Below are 19973 nucleotides of genomic sequence, written 5' to 3' on the forward strand. Positions count from 1 at the left end.
TTCTATTAAATGTGAGTAGGAGAAAAGAAGTGATAGAGGGAAAAAAGGGAAATTTCTTCAGCTGAGTTAAAGCAAGAGTCCAGAAACATACACAAGATACTTATTACTTTGACATATCTCTAAAAATTTGCAGATCTTAGGTCTGATGCTCTGTGTCTGAGGCTGACCGACAGCAAATATACTGCTACCAAAAATAACACCCTCAGTAAATATTCAAAGTGTGAAGGGATCATAAAGGAGTTAAGGTACCTGTAAAAGGCAGAAGGAGAACTTAGGTTACCTACTATACCCTCCTTGTTTTAAGATGCATTTTCTCCAGTTACTTTTACTTTATTTCTTTTCTTTCAAGTTCTGGCACACTTACCTTCTGCAATTGAATTTGTCATTTGTCACTTGCAGAGGCAGTAGCATCTTCTAGCCTATAGAAATGGGAGATGCAGATCTGCTCCCCAGCAAACATCTTTCTTGACATCAGTTATTTTCTCTTTCATTATGTGCAAGACATCAAATGCAGTCCCTGAGGAGCCGAGAAGAGCAGAAGCAGGTCTTAAGGTAATTGGTATATTTTTCAAAAGCTGTTTATAGACCTAAGGAAGAGCACTTTTGGAGAAGAAAAAGGTGAGGTTATTGAATTATTTTACTTCATTAGGCAAGCTGATTCACTTTAAAAGGGGAAAGGTTGCGGAACAAGACAAGAGAAAGAGAGCAGTCCTGCTGAGAGGGACTTGGGGGTACTGATAGACGAAAGGCTGGACATGAGCCAGCAATGTGTGCTGGCAGCCCAGAGGGCCAACTGTGTCCTGGGCTGCATCAAGAGAAGCGTGGCCAGCAGGTCGAGAGAGGTGATTCTGCCCCTCTACTCTGCTCTGGTGAGACCTCACCTGGAGTACTGTGTTTAGCTCTGGAGCCCTCAGCACAAGAAGGACATGGAACTGTTGGAGCGGGTCCAAAGGAGGGCTACAAAAATGATCCGAGGTCTGGAGCACCTCTCCTGTGAGGACAGGCTGAGAGAGTTGGGCTTGTTCAGCCTGGAGAAGAGAAGGCTGCAGGGAGACCTGACTGCAGCCTTTCAGTACTTAAAGGGAGCCTATAGGAAAGATGGGGACAATCTTTTTAATAGAGACAACAGTGACAGGATGAGGGGTAATGGTTTTAAACTAAAACAGGGTAGGTTTAGGCTAGATATAGGGAAGAAATTCTTTACAATGAGGGTTGTGAAACACTGGAACAGGTTGCACAGAGAGGTAGTGGAAGTCCCATCCCTGGAAACATTCAAGACCAGGTTGGACAGAGTTCTGAGCAACCTGATCTAGTTAGTGGTGTCCCTGCTCGCTGCGGGGGGGTTGGACTAGATGACCTCTAGGTGTCCCTTCCAACCCAAAACTTTCTATGATTCTATGATTCTAAGAACTTTTCCTTTCATTCTTGTATCATTCTTCAATGAAGCATTAGAGCTTCATTTGAAGATTTCATTCAATTACAGAACTAATATCAGGATTTATTCTTTCCATTTATCATCAAAACTGGACTGAACAATACTGGATTCTTTTCTTGTCTTTTTTTAAACCAGTAATGTTAATCTTAGTGTCTGTTTTCATTTCTAGAAGCTAAATGTATGAACAAACACATCTGGTTTATTGAAAAGCATGTACAGCAATAGATTATTCACAGTTGGCATTGCTGTGTGTCATGATTCACTCTCTGGCTTCTGACTGTCTGGTGTATCATAGCAGTCAAGAAAAAATACAAGGACAATTACAGAAAATACAAAGTGCTGAACCATTTATAGTATAGGGGATGCTATACATAGCATTGTATATATTCATATACAAGAACACAGGGCCAAGTCAATGCCAGCTAATTGTCTTAAAGTTCAAAGCCACTGATAGGCTAAAAAAAACCCAGCATAGTAGCCTTATTTTGAAGACAAAACATTAGTCTCCGATCTCCATAGAGAACTTGTTTAAGTATGGGCTGGACAAGTAGACAGTGAGGTGGATTGAAAACTGGCCGAGTGTCTGGGCCCAGAGGGTGGTGATCAGTGACGTAAAATGTAGCTGGAGGTTAGTAACCTGTGTACCCCAGGGGTTAATACTTGTTCCAATCCTAATCAACATCTCCATGAATGATTTGGATGGTAGGGTGGAGTTTACCCTCAGCAAGTTTTCTGGTGATACAAAAGCAGGAGGAGTGGCTGATATACTAGTCGTTTGTGCTGCCATCCAGAGGGACCTCAAGAATCTGGAAAAATGAGGTGACAGAAACCTCATGGAGTTTGACACAAGTCAGGCATACAGGGAAGAATAACCTCATGCACCAGTACAGATGGGAACCGTGTAGCTGAAAAGAAACTTTGCGGAAATTTACCTGGAGGCCCTGGTAGATACCAAGTTGGCCAATTTGATGTGCCTCACAGCAAAGAAGGCTAACGATATCCTGGGCTGCATTACGAGGCGTGTTGCCAGCAGGTCAAGGAAAGGATCCCTGGAGTATTGTGTCCAGCTCTGGGTTTCCCAGACAAGAGAGAGAAGCAGGTACTAATGGGAAATCAGCCAAGGGCCACTAAGATTGTTAAGGGACTTGTGCATCTCCCATAGAAGGAAAGCCTGAGAGATCTGGGATGGTTCAACCAGGAGAAGAGGTCTGAGGATGGTTGTCGTCTATGGGTACAAACTCTTGAAGGGAAACTGCAAAGAAGACAGAGCCAGACTGTATTCAGTGGTGCCTAGTGACAGGACCTGAAGTAGTCTGCACAAGGGGACACACAAGATGTTCCTCCTGAACATCAGGAAAAATTTTTTACTGTGCTAGTGACTAAGCACTAGAACAAGTTGCCCAGAGAGGCTGTAGAGTCTCCATCCTTTGAGATCTTCAAAAGCTATCTGGACATGGTTCTGGGCTATGTGCCTTAGGTGAGCTTGCTTGAGCAGGCACGTTAGACCAGAGGTCCTTTCCAACCTCAACCATTCTGTGATTCTGGCTTGAAAAGAAGTACTTGTTCTATTGCAATGGGAGGATATCTGTGATTGGTTGTGTTTTCATTATACACCTCTTCCAACCCTGGTTACTTCTTTTTGCTTATGTATAGACACCAGTAAGAAGATTAGTTATGCAAAAATTTGAGGTTTCTCCACTAAAATATCTATGAAATGCAATGAGGTTTACAGAAATTTGAATAAAGAGACAGGAAGGAGATTCAAAATCTTACATGAATTTAAATTGTATCTATCAGGCATCTTCTGTGTGTTTTCCCCGTTCTGAGTGATTGGCATGCTGCTATGCAATGTTAAAATATGTAGGATGAAACTTACCCTATTAGTTATGAGAGCTATGATGAGAAATACCAGTCTTACAGTAAGGTCTGAAAATTAATGAAATATTTTCATCACAGAAAAAAAAAATAAATAAGGGTTTGCTGCTAAAGTTAATGAATCTGTCATCTAGGCCACAGACTCTTTTGGTAAGTTTAAAAGAAAGTAATCTTCATTTAAAAATTAAAGTATTTTTTTTTTAAAGTCTTCTATTAATAAAATTATGTTTGGATTACATGGCAAAGTTTTGGTAGCAGGGGATAGGGAGAGCTGCAGGGGTGCCCTTTGTGAAAAGAGAACAAGGTTTTTCTCAAGTTGGACAGAGCCAATTCCAGCTGGCTCAGGAAAGGACCCACCACAGGACACAGCTGAGCCCAGCTGCAAAGCAGATAGTGCTTCTGGGAAAACACATTTAAGAAAGGGTAAAAAACATTGCAAAGGAGGTGTGAAACAGCAGAGTCAGAGAAAGTTTGAGATAAATAACCCTGCAGACACCAACATCAGAGAAGGAGCGGTAAGACGTGCTTCAGTCACCAGAGCAGAGATTGCCCTGCAGTCTGTGGAGAAGACAGAGGTAAAGTAGGCATCCACCTGCAGCCGGTGGAGAGGACCACAGTGAAACAGGTAATCGCTGCAGCTTGTGAAGAGGACCACACCAGAGCAGATATCCACTCTTCACTCTATGGAGGACCGCATGCTGCAGCAGGTGGACATGTCCTGTAGGAAGCTACAGTCCGTGGAAAGCCCACACAGGAGTAGGCTCCTGACAGGACCTATGACTTGTGGAGAGGAGCTCACACAGGAGCAGATTTTCTGGCAGAAACTGTGGTCTCTGGGGGGCCCACGCTGGAACAGTCTGTTCTTGAAGGACTGTAGCCTCTAGAAACGATCCATGCTAGAGCAGTTGTCTTGTTTCTCACCATCCAACTCTTGAGTTGGCAATAAATCAAATCAATTTTCTGCAGGTCGTCGAGTCTGTTTTGCCTGCCACAGTAACTCATAAAGCAGCCTGTCTTTATCTTGTACCATGAGCTTTTCCATCTGACTATTCTGTTCTGTCTGACTGTCCTGTTGAGGATGGGGAGTGAGAAAGAAGCTGGATGGGCGTCCAGCAGCCAGTGAAGGTAAACCCACTACAATTATTTGTTTAGTGACTGTGTAGAATAATTCATAAATCTTGGTCCTTTCAGGAATGATACAATTATCTATTATATTATGTTGTCTTTTATGATATATGCTACTCATTTCCTTTCATTACCAGGCAACGGTCCTGGGACTTGTTATTTTTATATTGAAGACATCAAATATTCCCCAGATTGAGTGTGATGGACTCTGTCAGGAATAGCTAACACAGCCTGCTGTTGCTAACAATTCTGTGCACTAAGTTCAACTGAGATTTGATGGTTTTGGCAAACTAAGGAACTCTCTATGTGGCACTCAGTAGATCTCACATTTTTATTTAGTACTCTGTATTTATCAGACAATTAACTTTGCATTGATCATTAAGCATAATTTGGCTAGCTAACTTTCAGTGGAAGGGACTTTGTATGGACAGGGAGTTGAACTATTTCTTTACACAGATTGATCAGAAGGGAATATTTAGAAGGTGATTTTAACAGGATAACATGTAAGAAAATTTCCTCACTAGCCAAGTAACATGACTCTTCCTTGACTGCTACAATATGATTCTTTAAGAAAACATTCATACACCATTAAATAGGAGGAGACTTTACTAACACTTCTAGACTGACATGCCTTTGGTAAAGACTCTTGTATTGAAAGCAATCTGTTGCCTCCTCATGAGATTGCTTATAGAAAACTAAGAATTCGTAACAGTATAATTGGCAAAGCTGTTAATTTTCTAACATGGATCTTGAACAAGATCTTAATCACCACTTATTTCTATGCAAATGATAAAAGGTGTTATGAATCATCTTAGTAAAAAACAGACTTAGTCACTCTCTGCTAGTTTTTCATCAGTCACAATGGAGATGAACTCATCCCGTAAATCAATGAATTCTCCTCTGTTTTTTTTATAATCTGTTCTGAGATTCATTAATTCTTCAGAAGTAAACCCTTCCTTCAAGTCATCCCCTGATAATTTTTTGTCTCTCAAATATCTAGTGGTCTTGTTACATTTATATAATTGCAAAGGTAAGCTGAGTGGCGGTTAGTAACAAATTAAAAAATGTCTTTCCCTTTCACTGTACCTGAGATTATCTAGAGTAACTCACAGGGCAAGGGAACAGTTAGAAGAATAAACATCTGCATGGGTAGGGTATCACATTTCTTGAATACAGGATTATTGTATCTAAAAATCCTGTCTCTATGCAACAGAAATAGTTTAGAGAGCCCACACCTCCTAAGCACTTACCCCATCTCTTCTTATTCTGCATTTGCAGATCACTCATGTTAATTTTTCTCCCCAATATTCCCATCCAGTAACATGAGGGATAACATATTGTAGGATGCTCTATGAATATTAAATATAATTACTGTTAAACTATATAGTTTACTTGTGTTTCCATAATTTCTTGTGTTTATTGTAATAAGTTGTGAAATTTGATGTCTTTTCATGAAGAGAAAAAACATCAATAACTTATATAATCTCATAAGTTAGTACAACAGCCTTTTCCTGACAGGAACATCCTATCTCTTCTTCCAGACCATGAGAACATTAAACTATAAATTGAGCAATATGTCTCTATTTGAAGAGATGGCATAACTGTCTTTGCATTGTAAATTAGAATTGTCTTAACAGAAAGAGTAGTGGAAGATGTTAATATTTCAATGCAATTACATTTAGTATCACCTAATTTTGGAGACTTTGCAGTCTCATTGGATTCATTTGCTTCAACTGATAACTCAGAAAAAAATTTCTTTGTCTTGTTCTTGATAACACTAAGTAATGGGTTAGATTATATTACACATTACTCTATGTGTGATAGAGTAAGATTAGTACTGAGTTTTGTTAGTCTACTTGGAAAAAAGAAAATGAATTCAGAAGTTCACCTAAAGTTTGACTAGGGCCTTAACTGTAATAACAGAAATATGAAAAAATCTGAACATATTTTCACTTCTACAGTCTCTTTTAATATGTAATTTTGCCCCAGACTAGCAAAAATACCAAAGTATGCAGTATGTTATGTTTTGGGTTTTTTTTGTGGGTTATATTATGCAGCAGAGTTATCAATGTGAATGTAGAAGAAGTCAAGCCACAGGATTTGATAAGGAAATATTTTCGTGACAATCTGGCCAGAATTTTAACTTCTTCCATTTAATTTACCATCATCTGTTTCTCTTAGGACTAATAACGCCTCTGCTTCAACTGCCATTTTGATCCACAATTCCATCCTGGACCTAAAAATTCCACGAGAACTTCTATTTTCAACAAACCGTAAATTTCTAACAAAAAAATATCCATCCTTGATTCTTAATGACCAAACAAAGCCTGGGTTTTTATGAGATGTGAGATTACAATGAACTGACAAAGCAGCAAGATGCCTTCATGGTGCTGAGCAGAAGGCCACTGTGCACAGAGAAGCTGGTGACCCACACAACAGCTAACCTGCAAAGGTGCAGGTCTGTGCTCTGCTGTCCTGCATGTCGAGCGTGGCCTTCAGGACATGTTGTGCTGCATAGATCTTGTGGCTGCAAGGAAAGCTCAGCCAGCTGGTAACAGATGAGCTTGCAGACAGCTCCCACTTGGTACTATCCATTATGCCACCTGTATGGCCTTGTCTTTATGTAAAAGTTCAGCCAGAAACTCTGTGTGAAAATCCTCAGTGTTTGGCAGTGTAAATTATGAATAAAGTTTTTTTTTTTCTTTTTAGTGAATGATTAAAATGGGGTACTTTGCAACAGACAGGAGCTGCACTGTGTGCTGTGTCCTGATCTGAGGCACATTTGATGTTGCACAACTCAAGATTCCCAGCATCTGAGAGATACAAGACTACCTATACTATCCTCTCTTTCTGTCTAGTGTTTAACAAAAGATATTTGTATTGATACCTTACAGGGTCTGTATGCCTTTCTTACTGGGATCATAACAAATCAGAATATCCTTGTGCAAAACGGATGCTAAGACACTGCTCAGAGGTGAACTGCAAACTGCTGTGTCTTTGGAGGAAAGACAGAAAGAAATTGCAGCTGAGATAAGTTGCATAAGCAAGTCTCCAGTAATGAAAAACAAATCAGTAGCCTGGAGGGAAAATGAAACACATAAGAGAAATTCCTGCTCTTAACAAATATGGGTAGAAAATATACAATGACTATGAATATCAAATGAAAACTAGAATAATAAAAATGTAAATACTCTGGATATTCATGTAAGCAGAAAGTCGGACTAAAGTTTCTGTGTTGCACAGAGGTGACTGCAATCTCTACAGCAGTGTACTGACCGGTGCCTCCCCTGAATCAGAACAGCTCCTTTGAAGAAGATGAATGGTAACAGGGTACTAGCAGGGAAGTAAACCCGTGATTCAGTTAGTACAGGTGACAACTTGTGAGCCTGTTGGAATTAAATGCAAAGACTGTCATGGATTTGTGAGAAATATTGTAATAATGCCACCCTAAACTGGAAGAAAGAAATCTGCAGTAGTTCTATCACTATGCATTTGAGTAAGAAGAGCATACTCATTTTTTCCAAGATAAGAAGTGAAGATTTAAAATTAATAGTAATACTCTATATTGTTTTGATTTATTTCAAACCAAGTAGTTGCCTTTTCTGTCTACTGCAGCCTAGTTGTCCCTAGAGGTGAGCTCTCAACTGACAGACATATACGGTGTGAAGATGCCAAAAAAATTGTTCGCTTTCTACTTTTTCACCCCAGGACGTTTCCCCTTCCATGAAGTGAAATGAAACAAAGCAAGGGTGAAAACTTTCTTATTAGAGGTTGTCGTCAATGAGTGGCCCGAAGAGACCTTTTTAAATTTTTATATTCTGCATTTTTTAAACACTGGATCTGTCCTGTATGCAATGCTTTCTGTAGAGCTTCAAAATTTTTAATGCTAGTGTGAAGCTGGCCATAGTTCTTTGTTAAAGAGATACATTATTTCAGAGAAACATCTGCCAGACAAGATATTAATTAATATGCATTGCCCAAAACATCTGAACCTAAATAATAACTGAATCTTGACTATGAAGAGTTTTCACATTGCTTCTGTTGCTAAGGGAACAACTTTTCCGTTACCCATGATGTTCATGTGAATTCTAATTTTTAATGGCTTTTGAGAAAGAGAAGAAGAAGTTGAAAATGCATAACAATCAACAGTGAAAGATGGGGAAAATATCTCAATTATGTTGTATCTTTCAAAAATACTATTTGTTCCTTCCAGAGAAAGGGTGGTGAGCATTTTCATTGTCTCTGGCAAAGAGTCACAGCTTCCATTTTACATAGTTAAGCTTGAATATTTCAAAAGTGAGTGAGGTTAACAGAAGGTTTTTCTGCATTTCTTGGGCACTTTTATCTTTTTCTTAACCTCCTAAGTACTAAAATAAGTTGTTTGTTTTATATGCACAAATGAGTGCAGATGTTTGGATTTATATTTTTTTCTCCCTTAGGTAAGTGGGCATAGGGTAAGAAAAGGCTTCAGGAAACAAATAAAATTAAACAGTTACAGAAATTATAATTAATCATTTTAACATATAGTGAATATGTTTACAGATTAGAATTTTTCTACTATGAATCTCAAAGACACTAATCAAGAGTGTGTTTCTTTTCCATTCAACTAACAGGTAAATGAATACACGTATATATATAGTGAAAAATAGAATATCTTCAGGAAGTATCTTCTGAAAGCTGAAGATATAGATTAAGATAGAGCTATTAAAACTCTCTTGAAAAGACACCAAATGTTCAAAAGAAGTGATTTTACATTAATTAGCTTTTCATTGCTTTTTTTTTTCTCTTTTTTCGTTTCAAATTAGGGCTTGTAGTAATTAGAATACTTCTTAATTTGTAATTTTGCATCTGCTCAATGATAAATTTATAGCTTTTTATTTTGGATATTGTTACCTACAACTTTATGGTCTTTGTCCAAGATTATTCTCCACCCATTAAGAACAGTTAGATTTTTAATTTAAGAGACAGAAGGGAAGCTGCCTGTGTCTTAAAGGGTGTTTAACACAATAGTATATTATAGTGCTGCTCCAGAAACTCACTTCCAATGACTTACTGGTAGGAGAGTATGGCTTACAATTTGTCCTTTAAATATTACTACTGTCTTCTACATTGACTTCTTACCTAACTACCTAAACTGAACTCAGTAAACAAATTAACTGAAACTGATAATCATAATTTCGCAGATACTCTTAATGATGAGGGTGTTCTTGTTGGCTGTCCCCATTTATAAGAACTCACTCAGTCTAACAGAGGCTGAGACAGAGTTTCTATTTGTGGTTCATCCAGTTAGACTTTTTCCAGTGTCTGGACTGAGTTTAACACTACCTGACAAAATAAAAGTTAAGCAGGGATGAGGCAGTTGACTACTGATATATCAAGGTACAGACAATAGCAATGAAAAAAGTCTATATAACATCTGTACAAGATGATGGTCAGTTTTGGCACTACAAATCGGTATAACTGCCACAAAGAATATAACTGAAAATAAAAAAAAAAAATGTTCTACAACAGACTCCAAAGAAATGTGAATAAATGAATATATGTGGAAACACTTCTTCCCTTCCCAGGTTTTCTGCCAGTCTCAGTAACAATATCAAAAGCAAGAATAGAAAGCGTATTTTACCTCAGAGTAATTTCACCCTTTGCACCACAAGTAATGAATTCAGGCTGCCTGTTCTGTCATGACTATATGATATAAATATAAGAATGTGATAATATATAGAAATATAAGATTTGATTGAAATTATTCTTGAATGAGATTGATTAATAATGTACATAAGAATAGCATGGAAATTTACCATGGTTTTATGGACAAAGAATCAATGGATTTCTAATGTGCTGCAGGGCACAGCAGGTGTATTAGAAGTGCATCATTACTGTAAATTGTGGATTATATTATAGAAAAAACTTGGATGGTACTAGATGTTTGTCTTGCCCTATTGATAAAGAAGTGCCTGACTAATATCAGTACTTTTTCTCCCTGTTATTAAAAAAGAATTGTTTTGTATTGAGTCAACAAATGACCAATAGTTTAGTATGCGTGTTTGGTAGACAGTAAAGAAGGAATACTTGAGCTTCTAGAAAATGGGGTAGTTTAATGCTACAGGGAACCACTGCATAACCTGCCATTTTCCCCATGTTTACAAAATACGATTAAGACTGGATAGGCTGCTTAACCTAAAGCCCTAAGCAGGAAGAACGAAATTTGCTTAATTCTGTTATAAGTAGTAGCTTATATTTTGAAAAATTTGGTATCTATGTCAATCATACATTTAAAATTCTGTGAATTGTAACTGGGGTGAAAGGTGATCCAACTATAGCCTTTAGGAGGCCTCGCATGCCGTGGGGATAGTTAGGCTAAGTTCAATAGATATCACAGGATCTGAAATTGCAGAGATTTGAGAATGAGGTACCACATGGAGCCTGACAGTGGCCAAATTGGAGAACAGTGACACTGAAAAGGGAAAATTTAGTAACAGAAAAACAGACTAAAAGAATGGCAACTGCCATGTCTGAACCAGGACTAAATGGAATTAAATGTATTTACATACAAGATCAGTTTCACCTACAGTGCAGAAGCCCTAAGACAAAGACTTGACTTTGGTCACTAGGTGGACAGCAGGTTGTTTTATCATTCATTTCAGGAGCAGCATAGCCTTTTCTTGAAAAAAAGTAAACAAGAATTATTTGCAAATATTGTTAACTTTTAAACAAAATTTAGAAAATATTTGAAAAATCAGACACAATTTCTCAGGCTGAATTTTTTTCCAACCAAGTTTTTTTTACTCATGCTTCATGAGTTTTTTCCTAGCTGAGAAATGCCGTGGCTTTTTCATTTGTGTCAGCTCACAGTGCAAATCCATTTAAACAGTTGACCCCTCTTTTCTTAATTATGGAATTTTAAATTACTGTTTCACATGATATTTCATAAATCACTTGAAACATGATAGAATATACGTATCACAGTTCTTGGTTAGCTAAAAATTATTATACTTCCCTGTAAGTCCAACTTCTGCAAATGGTTTTCACTGGGAAAGTTGAAACCATTGTTAAATTATGCAGCATACATAAAACACACACATTTTTAGTTGATGGTTGGGTGAATGGTTCATTAACAGAAGAATGTTTCATTCAGATTCATGAATTTTTTTTGTTGTTACTTTGCTTTGATTGTTTTATTGTTTTCCTTTTTTAAATTAACTACATTCTTTTTTTTGCAATCCAGATTGATAACCTCATAATTGCATTTGTGCTGCCTCTTGCTGCGTATTATCCTTTGTGTAGACTGAACTAACAGGAGGCGAAGAAAGAACATTAGTTAATACCTTTGAGAACGTGACATTTTCGTAAATGTTATTTTGGTGCCAGTGAATCAGCATTTTTCTAGCACTGAAGTGCCATTTCCAAAACTACCACATATGTATAGATCAATTCAAACAGTGGGGATTCAGCAGTGCAAAAGGTAAGATAATGATCCCCTAAGCAGGTAGAAAAAAAGAATGGCTTTCTGCTAGTACTTTGAAGAAAATAATTATTACATAAAGGTTGAAAATCATGGTTTTTAGGTGTCACAGATGAAATATATTAGAAGAAACTGGATTTTAAAGAAGTCCTTAGAAATAAATTTAGTGGGAGATAAATGTATAGGAGTTGGGAACCTGTCTGTGAGTTTTGTACAGTAGACCATTCAAGAATTAAAATTATGTAGACTACCTCTGCAGAGTCATTCTGTATTTAAGCTTGTTAAATAGATAGAATATATTTTGTAACATTAAAAATAGGCAATGGATTGAGTTTAACTATGATGAAAAATGATTTTGGCCTGGCAAGATGATGTAAATCTAACACCATACATGCCTGAATGAAAATATCATTGGTAGCCATGCTTAGTAAGAAGTTAAAGAATGAAACATTTTATTACTTTCTCTTATAGTGCTACCTCCTCCTCCTCCTTCCTCCTCCTAAAAGCATGTTTCAGACTTCATTGTTCAGAAGGTAACATTTGTTCAAATTAGAAAAAGTCACCTTTTACACAAGTGAGTCTTGAGGATACAGCAAGGTTGACCATCGGACAGCTGTAAAGCAGTAGGATGGAAAAGGCAACCTAAATAAACATTTTACAATGTAGTCTTCTGTTTTCCCCTAAGAGGAGGCAGCTTAAGACAGAGTTAATATGTGTAGTAGAGATAAAGGCCAAAGAAAGGATTACTGTCAACTTAAATTTTTCAGTTCTATTACAAAACCTTAACGAGTGGAAGCAGCACATTATTTCTGTGCAAACTGTAGTACATTTCAATTTTTTTCAACAAAAAATGTTATATCTTTAGAAGTTATGTTAGGTAAGAAACAAACAAATCAGCAAATAACAACAAAACAAAAACCAAGACACAGCAATTTTTTTCTTAGAAGTTCTTCTATACAATAGAAGCCAAATACTCATCCTGCTTCAATGAGGGCAGAGTTGAAATAGTACTGTTTCGTTTTTCAAGTTCAAAAGAGCTGCTTCTTATCTCTAGCCACAGACATTCCTAAATTTCTTGCACAGCAGAATTTGAGGTTGAGGACACAGTGAGGAGCAACCTTCTCTACAAAGATAACAGGTGTGTAAAAGAGGACAAACAGTTTTCAGGTCTGTAAACTGGAAGTCAGAGGACTTTGAAAGAAAAGCACTGGACCAAGTAACTGTGACACTCATTGCATGCATACAGTATACACTGGAAAGGGTCTAGGTCTCAGTGTCTCCTATACCTGCCACATTCCTTGAGTTTCTCCTAAATTCTTTGTGATTTTTGCCTGTATGTTCAACAATTTATTTTCATAGAGTACAGCAGTGTCCCTAAATATTAGTCTTGGGTATTCTACGTATTTTTTATTTTGAGAACAGTAATTTTGTCAGGAGTAGGTCTCTTAAAATCTTTGCAGCGCATTGGAAATGCTTCTTAATTTAAATAGCCAAGAGTTTATTCCATCAGGCATCTCTTTAAGATTTGAAGTTAAAACATTCACTGCTTCCTTCACTGAATTTGATGCAAGTGTGAGAAACAGCAAAGTCATCAAGTTGTTATGAAGATAAATATTTTTCTAGTTTGACTGTTTTATGCACTTTTATTGATTCTATTTATTCTTAAAGGTGTTGACTCAATTTTACAGTCTGATTACACTCAGATTTTTTCTTGTCCAAAACCAAGGGTAGTTGACTATTCATGCACACACGCACCTAATTTATAGCATGTAAAATACTTTGTTCATGTTCAACTAATGTGTAAAGTCTGCTAAAAGTGAAGAAATATTTTTCTATTTTTTAATACTTGTCACATCCACTATCGAAGTTTATCATTAAATTTAATGCAAAATACAGAAATTAAGTCCTTGTAACATATTGTGTTTTAAACTGTACGTTCACTGTCTGTAAACAATAGAGTAGATAGATAGTTGTCATCACTACCAATAATCCTCCTGACTTTATTACTAATTACCATCATAGCAGAGTGTTCAACCCTCTGTATTTAAATTTGTATCAGTATTTACAGTATAACTTTATTTTCAGGATTGAAGCTGTTTTATTGATAATGAACTATTGGAATTATTCTGTGTTGGGCAAATGCATAAACCAAAAAAATCTATATATCGTATACGGGAAAAAAATGTTGCGGTATGAAGTTCATGTAATTACACAAAATATCCCTTTCATCATTTCTGTGATTACAAGTTTTGGTACAGACAACTGTTAGGGTATCCGACAGAACTGTGACATCTTTTTAAATCAAACTTCAGTTAAACACTGCAATACTATTGTTAACATTAGAAAAGTTCCTTAATCTCAGAATTGAACCTCATCTGTTATAATTTAAGCCTGTTAACTTCAAATAATTCCGAAGACGAAAAATGGGAAAGAAAGCGCCTCCTCCTACTTTGTAAAAGCCTAGATGATAAATAAAAGTCTTTCTTAATTCAGCAACCCTAATTTCTTCAGTCTTTCCTGATAGGTTGATGATTGATATTTGTGTTCTCCTCTGCTGACTCCAGTTATGATATATTTCTTTGAAGCATCAAGATGCAAAGTTTCACAAGAGCTCTTCAGCGGATGCTGAGCACAGTTTATACTCATGCATTTTCTAATCTCTTTCTGTTTATATTGCCTTGTCCATTTGCTATTTCTAACAGCAAGGCACTTTAATTCATGCTCTCTTTGTGATCCATTCTATTTTGTTCTGCTTTCTGGACTCTTCTTCATGTCACATCCCAATAATGAGAGTGATTAAATGCCCCACTCCATTAACCACAAAGAATGACCCAGATCGCCAATCCCCTCGGTTGTATTAAGGTGAGACAACACCAGAGGTCCTGTATTACTTTACAAGGTTTATTCACGACTATGATAAATCAACTTATTGTGGTGTAATGATGACAGGCAAACTACTAAGGCACAATTATGCACAATAATGACAAGCAAACTACTGAGGCACGATTATGGTCATGACTACAGTAAGCAAACTTCAGCCGTACAATTACAACAAGCACACTATGGTAGTACGATTACGACAAGCAAACTACAGTAGTATGACTATGATAGACAAGCTACTGTGGCATGATTATGATAAACAAGTTACTGTGGTACGATTGTGACAAGCCTTGCTTTTATAACTTCACAGGAGAAGAAAAAAAATATAAGGAGGGGACAGAAAAGAAAAGTTAGGGAGGAAAAGAGGAAGAAGAAGAAATAAAAAGATATCACTAGTCCTGGGTCCAGCAATGATCCAGTCAACAGAGGGGGGGTCCAGGTCCTGGGGGATGCCGCCTTTACAGTGATTTTCTCAGTTTTCATAGGTAGCTGGCCCCCTCCCTTAGTTGAGTTTCTCGCTTCTTATGCTAATTAATTAGTTGGTGATAACCACTCTTTCTGTTATAAGTTAAGTTAGCCTCACTTTCCATGTAAATTAGCACGCATGCTCCTTACAGGTGTGGGGGGGCAAGTCTTTTTGGTCTTGAAGTTAGTCAGCGGTCGCAATCTTCCCCTACCACAGTTACCTCTGTTTGACCTCTTCCCAGTGCAGGTCTATTGGCTTGTTAGTTGTAAAAGCGAGTTGGGTAGGGAGGCAATTAAAAGTGGTCTGCTTAGCTTTACCAGAGTAGCATCAGGCTGTGAGGGTCTCTCCCTCAGTCCAGATGTCACTTGGTTGATGTAGCATCAGACTGCCAGGTGCCAGGATGAGCAGGCCCCTTGCTTAGGCCCAGTGTTTATCAGCAAAAGGTAACTACAACGCCCCTGTATCCAACACTCACAGTCTTTGTCCTTCACATTAGCACCTTAGACGAGTGTTTGAGACATTTAACCTCATATTGTCCAGAGCCTTACACTGCACACATACTGTCTATGCACTCATTCTCACCCTCTATTTCTGCAGCTGATTTTTTTTTCCTGCTTAAATCTCACACTTGAACCTATTCAATGGTGAGGGGTTTTCTACAGGAAAACGGAATAGTGTTCAATGCTACTTTGCTATGTTCTGGTGAACTCAGACCATGCCTTCCACTAAACTGACAGGTTCCTTCAACAATGTGCCTATCAAAATACCCTGCACCTACTTTATTTTGCATCTTAGTAGACTCAGAGAAGTCATATGGGTTCCTTCTCCTCACAGGTTTTCACTCCTACAATAAAGTATTCGCAAGTATTTTCTGATTACCATCTCCAAATAACTTTGCAACCTACCTTGCAGAGATTTCATACAGAATTGATTTCTTTAATTGCTTATGAAGGTGTTAAATGAGACAATTTCAAAAATCTCAGAGGTTTTAGAAATGGTGCTCTTTCCCTGGTTCAAGAGTCCTGTTTTTCTCTCATCGCATATTGTCTCATCATACTGAGTTTAATGGAAAATTCAATGGGAAATTCCAAAGTCACTCTCTTTGAGACAGTGGTTACCATTATATTTGGGCTCAGATGAGAATCAGTTATAACCTGTATGAATAAATCCTGGTTATGCGATTCCATGAGCAGCAAGTTAAGTGTATATACGCAAGATGAGGTTTGTATAAGGTATCTGAACATTTAGTCAATGGCAAGCAACATTATGCGTACTTCAGAGGAAGGTAATGGTTTTAGTTAAGCCGGTATGGAAATTCCTCATCTACCTTTAGATATCTGTAACATAGCATACACATCTGAGCTACTAGTCTGAGTCCTCTTTATAGTTACTATCAAGAAATAAGTGCTTCGGCAGAGTGATTCATGTAACCTATTTTACATGTCTGTTTCAAGATGAGATGAATTGCAGCCTTTCAGCAGCTCTTTCCCTCTATTAACTACAAAAGATGTTCAGAGAATTAGCCCAGATGTAAATTGGAATAGATGACTCCCACCCTGCCTTTTGATGAAGTATATGACAATTATTTGGTCTCTCTCTGTGTCTTTAAGACCTTCAAGCTTTGGTGCCAGCATGGCTTTGGTTAGAGGAAGGTCTAAACTTGGGTTAATGAACACTGAGTGTTCTGTGGGGAAAAGGGTGAACTGAATCCAAACAAATTCCACAGCTTCAGGCTTAAAGTCTGTCTGCTGTTAAGAAGAATGAAAGGAAATGAAGCAGAATTAATATTTTTCTTTTTTTATTTTCTTCTGTGCCAATCCATCATGCTTGATGTCATCTATGTGAATATTTTGCATTTTGTTTATTTTGTTTATTTTATTTATAAATGTTTACGTTTATGTTTAGCCTATACTAATCTCTGGTAAAAGCCATTCTGGGGAATGGGCTGACTTTCATTGTTTCCTTAAGACAGCAGTCCTCAGAAGTGCAGCCTGAGGACACCTGTAATGTGATCTGTTCCACATCCACTGCACATTTCACAGCACATCCACTGCACAATAAACTCTTTTTCCACTTAACTTGATGGGTTATCTTGAGAGCTGATAATGCCGTGTTCCAGAAGGAAGAAATGTCTTCTGGCACTAGCCAGGAAAACTGGGACAAGATATGTATCAGCTGTCATAGCTGACAAGTGGAGAGAAATAAATTATATGAAATTAGATTTATACTTAGGAAAATTAACATGAAGTTGTATAAGCCATTATTGTATAACTTTAGCTTATGCTACTTTGAATAATTGTTCATAATGTTGGGCTCTTTTGAACCAAATTACTGTCCTGTGTTTTTTACTTAAATGGTATATTTCAGTAACTTTTTGTGAAATATATTATTCCTCCTATAAATGTGCAAAATGTAGTTTAAGAGAAGGAAATGCAATGTAGTAACATGATCATCAAATGAAATATACTAGATTTCGAAATTGTTTTTCTAAAGTCCCACTGAGATATGAACTTATTAAAGATTAACGTTACCTTTCCTGCACAAATTTTGCAGTTTTTCTCATTAAACTACATATACCAATTAACCTGCAAGTTAACCTTCCTATCCTATCTGACTCTTTGATCACAGAATATGCCTGTATTTTCAAATTTTAATTGAAGATGTTACTACTGATATCAATATCCTTTGTCTTATAGGCCACAGAAGTTTATTTAAATAAAGGGATTTAAATCACAAAATTTAACAATTATTTAAGTCAGTAAAAAGAAGCCTGCACTTAAATAATTTGTTTTAATCTTCTTTGACATTCATATATTTTAGTCACTTTCTGCAGAACAGTTGGAACTCACTAGTTAGCAAGAGTTTAGGGTAGGATTACTGGTGACTAAAATAGTATTGGTACTGCATTTGGTGCTTCTTTTAGTGCAGCAAGATAGTATATTAAATAAATTTTAAGACATATTAAAGGTCATTTAATGATTCTAGCCATTTGTAAAGGTATCACATAAAATAAAAATTTAAATTTTAAAAAAGCAGAAAACCATCACCTTAGATCTTGGGGTCTATTTAATATTTTGTGGGTTTGTTGTATTAAGAAATGTATGGGACAGCTGTATTTAATAGGCTGGCGGACAACCATAATTAAATACAATTTTACATAATTAATTAAATTTACAAGAAAAAAAGGGGAAAAACCAGAACTATCTGCTTACCTTGTACACTAAACAATGGATGTGTTATCCGCAGATACTGACTTTTGGACCTGTTCTTCAAGATTTTAGAAAAATTAATTATGTTTACATTTTTCATCTAGTTTTGCCCAGCAGTGAGAATATATTTTTAGGACAATTTAGGCTACGAATGACTGCAGGAAATCTGTGGTACAAATTCCTGCTCACAGAAATATCAGTCGTGATCTCACACGAGGTTGCTCAGGGCTTCATCAAGTTGGGCTTCAAAACCTCCAAGTACAGAGCTGGCATGGTGTCTGGGGACAACCTGCTTTTCTGCTTGACTGTTCTCAAGCAGAAAAAAATTCTCTTTATATCTGGTCTCAAGCTCTTCTTTTGTTACAGGTACTATAAAAGACACTACTACTGTCAAAAATCAGTTTTGCATTTCTACATGCTCAATGTAAATGGTGACAGAATGTGTTATCTGAACTCTTAGAACCTTCAGTAGCAACATTTGAGTGCTTGAATATTATCTTGTACCTTAATTTTAGCTGTTGTAGTTCTAGTAAAGATGGGTCTATACATCATATATCCTAATTCAAATTTAATACATTCATTTCTTACAGAAAATGTATTTATTTCTTCATAGATTTTCATTCTTTTCAACTAACATATTCTTTCTGAATTACACAAATGCAGTTTCATATATCCAGTGATGTCATAGTATATGGTTCTTGTCTCCACTGAGACTTTCTCACATAAAGGGCTGGTAGCTTTCAAGAATAAATTAAGAAAGAGCTAACTGAAAGTAAGAATGAAATATAGAAACCTAACAAATAAATATATTAATTAGACTGGTTTTATGTTCCAAAGGAAACAGGGAAGACTGAAGAGTATCTGAGGATGGGAATGGGGATGGTATTACTAATTAAGCAAGATCTAATTGATAGGTTAGACATCTTTCTGAAGTTGCCTCTTAAAAGTTCCATTTTCCAGGTATTGAGAGAGACATGAAATTTAAAATTATCACTTGGTCTAATGTCATTACTGTACAATCAACTTCAGAAGTAGACAAATAATTAAAAACCAAGGCCATTTGCTCACTTTCAGATTATAATATCACAAAAAGATTTTCCCATGTTTTTCACAGAATCTGCTCAATAACGAAGTATTTTATGTCTTTATGTTCTGGGTATGGCCAGGATAGGGCTAGTTTCCACCAGAAGCCAGGAAGGGACACAGCCAGGCTGGCTGAATCAAACTGGACAAACAAAACAGGGTGGTCGATACCATCTGCCATCATGCTGGGTTCGGGTGAGGGGGAGCTGGCTGGAGAGGGAGGGAATCGCGGCTTGGGAGCACGTGGGCATCAGGCAGTGAGAGTTGTTCTGTGCATTTCACTGTTTTGTATATTCTTTCTATTAGAATTACGGTCATTACTGTTCACTTCCTTTGCTGTTCTGTTAGACTGTCCTTATCCCAGCCCACGAGTTTTTGCCATTTTCTTTCCATTCTCCTCCCCACCCGACTGGGGGGAGGGGTGACAGAGTGACCGTG

Source organism: Opisthocomus hoazin, chromosome Z, assembly GCF_030867145.1.
Source record: "Opisthocomus hoazin isolate bOpiHoa1 chromosome Z, bOpiHoa1.hap1, whole genome shotgun sequence".
In the NCBI taxonomy this organism is placed as follows: Eukaryota; Metazoa; Chordata; class Aves; order Opisthocomiformes; family Opisthocomidae; genus Opisthocomus; species Opisthocomus hoazin.